Genomic DNA, 8,053 nt, shown 5'->3' on the forward strand with positions numbered 1-8,053 from the left:
CATCAAACCAAATACAGACAAGATAACAAGCACCACGGAGGTCAAGTTTTGAAAAGGTTCTGGAACCTCGGAGGCAACTGAACAATTCCGAGCAGCGGATATTTATTCTTGACCGTAATTTCATTAAGACCTCTATAGTCAGTACATGCCCGAAAGGAACCATCTTTTTTCTACATGAAGAAGATCCAGTTTTCAGCCAGAGAGTAGGGCTTCTGGATACATCCCCTTGCCAGATTTTCCTTGATGTACTCGGCCATTGCCTGGGTTTCCGCCTGGGACAGAGGGAACATTAGACCACGAGGAGGTGAGGATCAAAGCAGTAGGTCGATAGGGCTATCATATGGCCTATGTGGTGGTAATGTCTCAGCCTCTTTTTTGTCGAAGACATCCGTGTAAGACCAGTAGGCGGGTGGTAGACCCGGAAAATTTGACAGCATTGTTAGTGGTTGGGCAGGACGGACAGTAACGAGACATTGCTTGTGACAGGACTGACCCCATCTGACCATTTCACTGAATCTCCAATCCAAGACAGGCTTGTGCATGCGGAGCCATGGCAGGCTTAGAAGCAGTGGATGTGACAGCCCTGGTATTATGTAAAAGGTGATCTTCTCAGAGTGCAGCACCCAAAGCTCCACTTGCTCAGTGATGATCTGAATGGTTTGCTAGGGGGGCTTGAAGTTGCTGAACAGGAATCTGATACCGATCCACCACAGCCTGTTGCACAACGTTCCCTGCTGAACAAGAATCCAGAAAGGCTGACTTAGTGAATCGAGTTTTGCTTCAGGATATGGATACAGACGGAGACAGGGGCAGAAAAGACTTGCTTTAATCCAGGGTAGCCTCTCCTACAGACCTTAGGCTTGGGAGTTTCCTGGCTATATAGGACAGGACCGGATCTGGTGTTTAGGACTTCCGCAAAAGAAGCACCTTCCCTTGGTTCAATGGTCCTCCTGCCGAAGATTTGCTAAGTTCTCATGATCCACCTGCATGTGTTCAGAAGAATTAGCAGGAACAGCGGATTACAGCATGATGAGTCTCTGGAAGGTTAGAGCAAGATGTATCAACCTCCCTCCCAGCTCATCTCTCTAGACCGCTCTTGGAACCTGAGCTCAATCTGGATACCAGGTCGTTCAAGGAAGTAGGAACAGCTAAGCCTGCTAGTTCGTCCTTGATTCTACTGGAAAGACCCTTTAAGAATGCAGCTACCAGCGTCTCATTAATCCAGCCGAGTTCAGAGGACAGGATGTGGAAACGGATGGCATAGTGGCCTAAGGTGAGACTTCCTTGGCACAGTCTGAGGAGCAAAGGCTCTGAAGAGGTGACTGGGCCACGCCATCCAATACCTTGCGGAACGTCTCCAGGAATGCTTGCAGGATAAAGACAAATGGATCGCTTCTCTCCCAGAGTGGATTGATCCAGGTGAGGGCTTCACCAGTGAGATGGGACATCAGAAAGGCCACTTTGGCCAGATCCAAAGCGAACTGGTGCGACAAATGTTAAAAGTGCAGTGTGCATTTTTTTATGAATCCACTGCATTGTTTGTGGTTGCTGTCAAACCACAGAGAAGCAGACAAGTGGGGACTGGAGGCAGGAATTAGATTGAGAGTAGACACTATTGCCGAGACAGGATCACGTGAATCAATTGGTATCAGCACATGCAGACAGGTGTCCACTGACCGCAAGTAGGTCAGGTTTCGTTTTTGTTGTTCCCGTTTACAGACCAGCTCTTGTTGTAAGTTGATACACACAGCACTTCTCGGGTGGTGCCCAAGTAGGGTCCAAAACCGTCTCAAGTAGATGTAGAAACTTGGCACTCAAGATCAATGTGAATAGTGGCAAGCGGCGTAGCTGGGCATGACACGGTGGACACCGCGTCATACCCAGCTATGCTGCTTGCCACGCTACTATACTTTCTGAGGACCCTCTGCATGCACACTGATGAAGGTCTTTTGACCGAAACGACTGTGCTTGTGCCACTATTCACATTGATCTTGAGTGCCAAATTACTAAACCAGCTCTTGTTGTAGTTCTGCAAGTTGAGGGGTACTGAAGCCAGTGGGGTCCATGGCCTGAGCAAACTGCTATGCTGGTGGGTGTGGATCCACTGTACCACAGCACTGCCTCAACCTGGAGGGGTGTGACTAAGCGACTACATCATCTTCATTAGAGCCTCTGATGGTGTGGATGGGATATCTTGGTACTGTGGCAGCTGATGCAGCACCCCAGGGTCTCAGGGCTCACCAGTCACTGGGCCAGTGGTATATGGGATTGCTTGGCTGGCCTGACCAGGCTCCATGGCCCTGTCGATGTCATTAAAGAAGGGTGCAGGGTGTCCCGGTAATGGGGGAGGGGTTTGCTTTGCAGCACCACCCATGGTGCGCGGCTAGGGATTTAGCTGCCGCTGCAAGATGTGGCTCTCCCCCGGGGTTGATGTTGACACAGCTCAGGTAGTCCAGCTCCCCACAGATGGAGCGAGCCCCAGGGGGAAAACTATGGCGACGGGGAGAAGGGCCGTTGGCGCCGAAACGCAGGACGACGGTGCCGGTAATAAGGGAGTGAGGCAACAGTGGGTCCAGGTCTTTTACTCACAGTTCTTAGGATGCCGCCCTCAGGATACTGGTCACCGCCGTGCTGGGCCTCTGCCAATCCCGCATGAATCAGAGGTCACCGGTGTTTAAGGAGTGTGTGAGACCTTCCTCCTCTGCGCTTACACACGGTTCCCCATGGCAATTTGGGGACCCTGCCATCAGTGTTAAGTGTCCTGTCCCGTATGTAGGTGATGCGGGTCAGATGGGTAGTGGCCGATGGGACTTCGAATCCCCATCCCCTGCAGATTTGTTAGAAACCATGAAGGTTTCCCTAACCGAGGGCTCTGTACCCTGACTGCGCTGGCACTGTGGGAACGGTTAAGCTCGACCTCAGCTACCATGTTCTCCTCTGTCTCACCAGCTCCACCCGGTCATCTCCTTCTTCTCTCGCCGTCTTCCTGGTCTCTTCCAGTCTGCCCGGTCATAGCTACAGAAGCTCTTAAGCGCTCTCTATAGCAGCCGTGGTACTAGAAGTCCCATGATGTTTTGGCACTTTCTCCTTTCCTGAGATAGCTCTGAAGCACGAATCCCGGGCAGTCTCCCTGAGGGGAGCTGGGTCGCACACCCCCCAGGGACCTGTTGTTGCTTCTATGTCCCAGACTGATCTGACTAGAAACTGTTTGTGTTTGCTCACTTCATGAGGCAGCCCCCACCTTTGGAATGACTAATTGGTGGTTGCCCCAGCAACCAGGAATTCCCCAGACTGGCTTCCTGTGTAACTGGCTTGGTTGGCTCACTACCTGGGTGTTTATGTAAGTTATGAGCTCAGGATGTGTGTAAGCTCTGAACAGCAGTGGTTAACCTCTTCTTACCTGGATCAGCACTGCACCTTAAGACAGATGCAGTACTCTGTGGCAGCTGAGGCCTCAGGGACGCCCCACTGACCCCAGAGGTCGAGGATGCAGGAACAGGCTCAGGTGCAAACAGGATGGCTGGTGCAGACTAGACAGCTGGTTCAGGCTGGTGCAAAGGGTATTGCAGGTACAGCATATACGGCAGAAACAACAGGTATGGCATGTTAAGCACGTACAAGAACACAGGTATGGGTTAGCAGACACACAGGTAGCTGACACAGGATACAGGGAATGGGAACGGGACCTGACAACTAGCAGCATGTCTCTAGCAGTAAGACCACGTTGCTCAGACACCTCCCATATGGGGAGGATGCCTTAAAAACCTAGTACTTCTCAGCCATAGGCTGAGAAGCACTTCCGCATTAGACCACACTGGTCCTTTAAGAGCAGAGAGGAGCGTACCCTAAGCAAGCTCCTGGGAGACCTGTGCAGGGTGCGTAGGCCCCAGGAGCCAACAGGAGGGACAGATGCCACTGCTGAGCAGCTGGGAGGGTGAGTTTGCCAGCGTCCCTGTGGGAGGAGGAAGGGAGACAGTGCGGGGATGCCGGTACAACAGCTGTCTACAGATGGCTTCTTTTTCTCAAGGAGCATCGTCTGGCCTATAAGAATCCCTACGCCAGCAGGTGGTCTCCTCAATGACAAACAGTGCCCTCTGGAGAAAAACATCTTTCCCCACCCCAGGAACAGAATAGGAATTTATGGTCCATTGACATATAGAGTGTTTAATCCTTTACCCACACAGTATGTACATGCAAGTCGTCCAACAATCACGGTGGAGCAGAGCACTGCCAGGCCTCAAGGGAGACTGTGATTTTTACTGTATACTGTACTACTGTGGTATTGTTGTATATAGCACAAGGGTTCAAAGAATCACAAATTCAAGTCCCCTTACTAATAAATACAGTGAAAAGTTAAATAAAAATGAAAAAAATAAAAAAAATCTAAAAGTTCATATCACCTTCCCTTTTCCCCCATTAAAAATAAAGATAATAAAAAAAATTAAATTAAAATTAAAAATAAACATACCGTATGTACAAAAGTCTGATCTATCAAAATAATTAACCCGATTTGTAAACACAAAAAATTAAAGAACACCACAGTTATGTTTTATTTTAGTCTCTGAAATATCACAAAAACCTGTTGAAACAAGTGATCAAAATTTCGTAATCATTCCAAAATGGTATCAACAAAAAGTTATCTCGCACTGCAAAAAATAAGTCATCACACAGCTCCATCAACTGAAAAATAAAAAGGTTATGGGTCTTAGAAATGGCGACACAATAAAAAAAAACATTTTTTTTACAAAGTTATATTTCTTCACCAGCAAAATAATACAAAAACTGGACAAGTTAACCCTTGTTGCCTTTTTGTTGCTACCTTCCTGCTCTTGCTTTTCTTCTGAGTCTCTCATTGTCTATTCCTGTGTGTGTCCAGTATGTCGGACTTTTGGTTTTCCCATGTCTGTCTTTTATGTGTTTTCCATCACACTCCTGCCCCGTCCTTCCTTGGTAGAAGGGGGAATCAGATTAGATCAGGACTCAGGCATCTCCACCATCAAGAGTAACCCCGAGGTTGGGGATAGAAGAGGGTTCCCTAGCATGACAGAGAGCATAGGAGTCCCTGTTCCCCGCTATCCTAACAGTCACCTTGTGATACTCTAGATATGAAAACCTATAATATAAAAATACAGAATGTATCATAAGCCCAATACTCAAGTATCATGAGTCTATAAGAGTTGGGCCCTTATAAGTGGTAAGGTTTGGGTACAGCTGTGATCCCTGCACTTACTATAGTTTTACCCAAGTATAATAGCTAAGTCCTTTGCATCTCTACAACCCACAAAGATGTTGTATTTGAGTGTTTTTAAAGATTACAAATAAAAAAAGTTCAAAAAGTCAAAAGGCTGAAGGTGAAAAGTTTGGAGGAAGTTCAGGACCATGCGTGTGCTGTCCACGTTCCTCTATTTTTTTTGCTCTTTTACCATTATGTAGAGGGTACAAAAAAACTACAAGTCCCTGCCATCCAATTACATGTCATCGAAAATGCAGCATGTGCAGAGAGTTGTGAAATAGATCATGTATCGTGCAAGGCTCTGTTCATGAATTTCCTTCTCGAGAAGACACGAAGATGTGATGAAAGCAGCCGGCCCGTCTGCGATATATCACGTGCTGCATGAAAAATCATATACCGGAAAACTAACTCATACAAGTGCTTCTCAATAAATTAGAATATCATCAAAAACTTAATTTATTTCAGTAATTCAATACAAAAAGGGAAACACATATATTATAGAGAGTCATTATACACAGAGGGATCTATTCCTATATATTATATAGAGTCATTATACACAGAGGGATCTATTCCTATATATTATATAGAGTCATTACACACAGAGGGATCTATTCCTATATATTATAGAGTCATTATACACAGAGGGATCTATTCCTATATATTATATAGAGTCATTACACACAGAGGGATCTCTTCCTATATATTATATAGTCATTACACACAGCGGGATCTATTCCTATATATTATATAGAGTCATTATACACAGAGGGATCTATTCCTATATGTTATATAGAGTCATTACACACAGAGGGATCTATTCCTATATATTATAGAGTCATTACACACAGAGGGATCTATTCCTATATATTATATAGAGTCATTACACACAGAGGGATCTATTTCTATACATTATATAGAGTTATTATACACAGGATCTATTCCTATATATTATATAGAGTCATTATACACAGAGGGATCTATTTCTATATATTATATAGAGTCATTACACACAGAGGGATCTATTCCTATATATTATATAGAGTCATTACACACAGAGGGATCTATTCCTATATATTACACACAGGGATCTATTCCTATATATTATATAGAGTCATTATACACAGAGGGATCTATTTCTATATATTATATAGAGTTATTATACACAGGATCTATTCCTATATATTATATAGAGTCATTACACACAGCGGGATCTATTTCTATATATTATATAGTTATTATACACAGGATCTATTTCTATATATTATATTGAGTCATTCCACACAGAGGGATCTATTTCTATATATTATATAGAGTCATTCCACACAGAGGGATCTATTTCAAGTGTTTATTTCTGTTAATGTTGATTATGGCTTACAGCCAATGAAAGCCCAAAAGTCATTATCTCAGAAAATTAGGATAATTACCACAAAACATCTGCAAAGGCTTCCTAAGCATTTAAAATAGTCCCTTAGTCTGGTTCAGTAGGCTATACAATAATGGGGAAGACTGCTGGCTTGACAAATGTCCCGGACACAGTCATTGACACACTCCAGAAGGAGGGTAAGCCACAAAAGGTCATTGCTAAAGAAGCTGGCTGTTCACAGAGTGCTGTATCCAAGCATATTAATGGAGGTTGAGTGGAAGGAAAAAGTGTGGTAAAAAAAGTGCACAAGCAACCGGGATAACCGCAGCCTTGATGGGATTGTTAAGAAAAGACCATTCAAAAACTTGGTAGATATTCACAAGGAGTGGACGCTGCTGGAGTCAGTGCTTCAAGAGCCCCCACACACAGATGTATCCAGGACCTGGGCTACAAGTGTCACATTCCTTGTGTCACCACTCATGACCAATAGACAACGCCAGAAACGTCTTACCTGGGCCAAGGAGAAAAAGACCTGGACTGTTCTCAGGGTCCAAGGGGTTGTTTTCAGATGAAAATAAATTTTTCACTTGTAGAGCCCCTGAGGTGCCAAAATAGCAGAAACCCCCAGTTAACCCAATTTTAGAAACAACACCTCTCAAGAAATAAATCTACAAGAGTCACATAATTTTATAACATTGAGCTTTACAAAAGGAAAAATTTAATTTTCTTCCACTTAAATGTTATTATAGCCACAAATTTTTCATTTTCGCAAGGAGTAATAGGAGAAAATGAACCCCATAAATTGTTTTACAATTTCTTCAGAATGTGATAATGCCCTCAATTTAGCGGAAAACTACTTTCTGGGCACCAGGTAGGGCTCGGAAGAAGGTGCAATATTTGAGTTTTGAAGTGAAATTTTTGCTGAAAGAGATTGCGAATGCCATGTCACTTAAGCGGAGCCCCTGAGGAGGCGAAACAGCAGAAACCCTCCACAAATTACCCCAATTTAGATACCACATCCCACACGGAATTAATTTAGGGAAGTTCTGAGCATTCTGAATCCAAGGATTTTATAAAATTGTAATGTAAATGTTATGTTGGCTTTAGTCCCAAATTTTTCTTTTTCAGTAATAAGAGAAAATGGAGTCTAGATTTCATAACACAATTTTTCTACAGTGCACTGACACCCATTATGGGACAAGACACTACTGTTTGGGCACTCGGTAGGGCTAGAAGGGGAGGCGCGCTATTTTCTAGCGCAGATTTTAATGGATTGGTTTGTAGATGTTATATCACACTGACAGAGCCCCTGAGGTGCCAAAAAAGCAAAACCCTCCCATGTGACTGTATTTTACAAACTGCACCCCTTAATGAATTTATATTGAGGTGTGTGGAGTATTTTGAAGCAAGCAATGAATGGGTCAGAGTGAATATAGCAAATATGCCATACTTTATGC

This window comes from Anomaloglossus baeobatrachus, chromosome 4 (assembly GCF_048569485.1).
Source record: "Anomaloglossus baeobatrachus isolate aAnoBae1 chromosome 4, aAnoBae1.hap1, whole genome shotgun sequence".
Taxonomy (NCBI): domain Eukaryota; kingdom Metazoa; phylum Chordata; class Amphibia; order Anura; family Aromobatidae; genus Anomaloglossus; species Anomaloglossus baeobatrachus.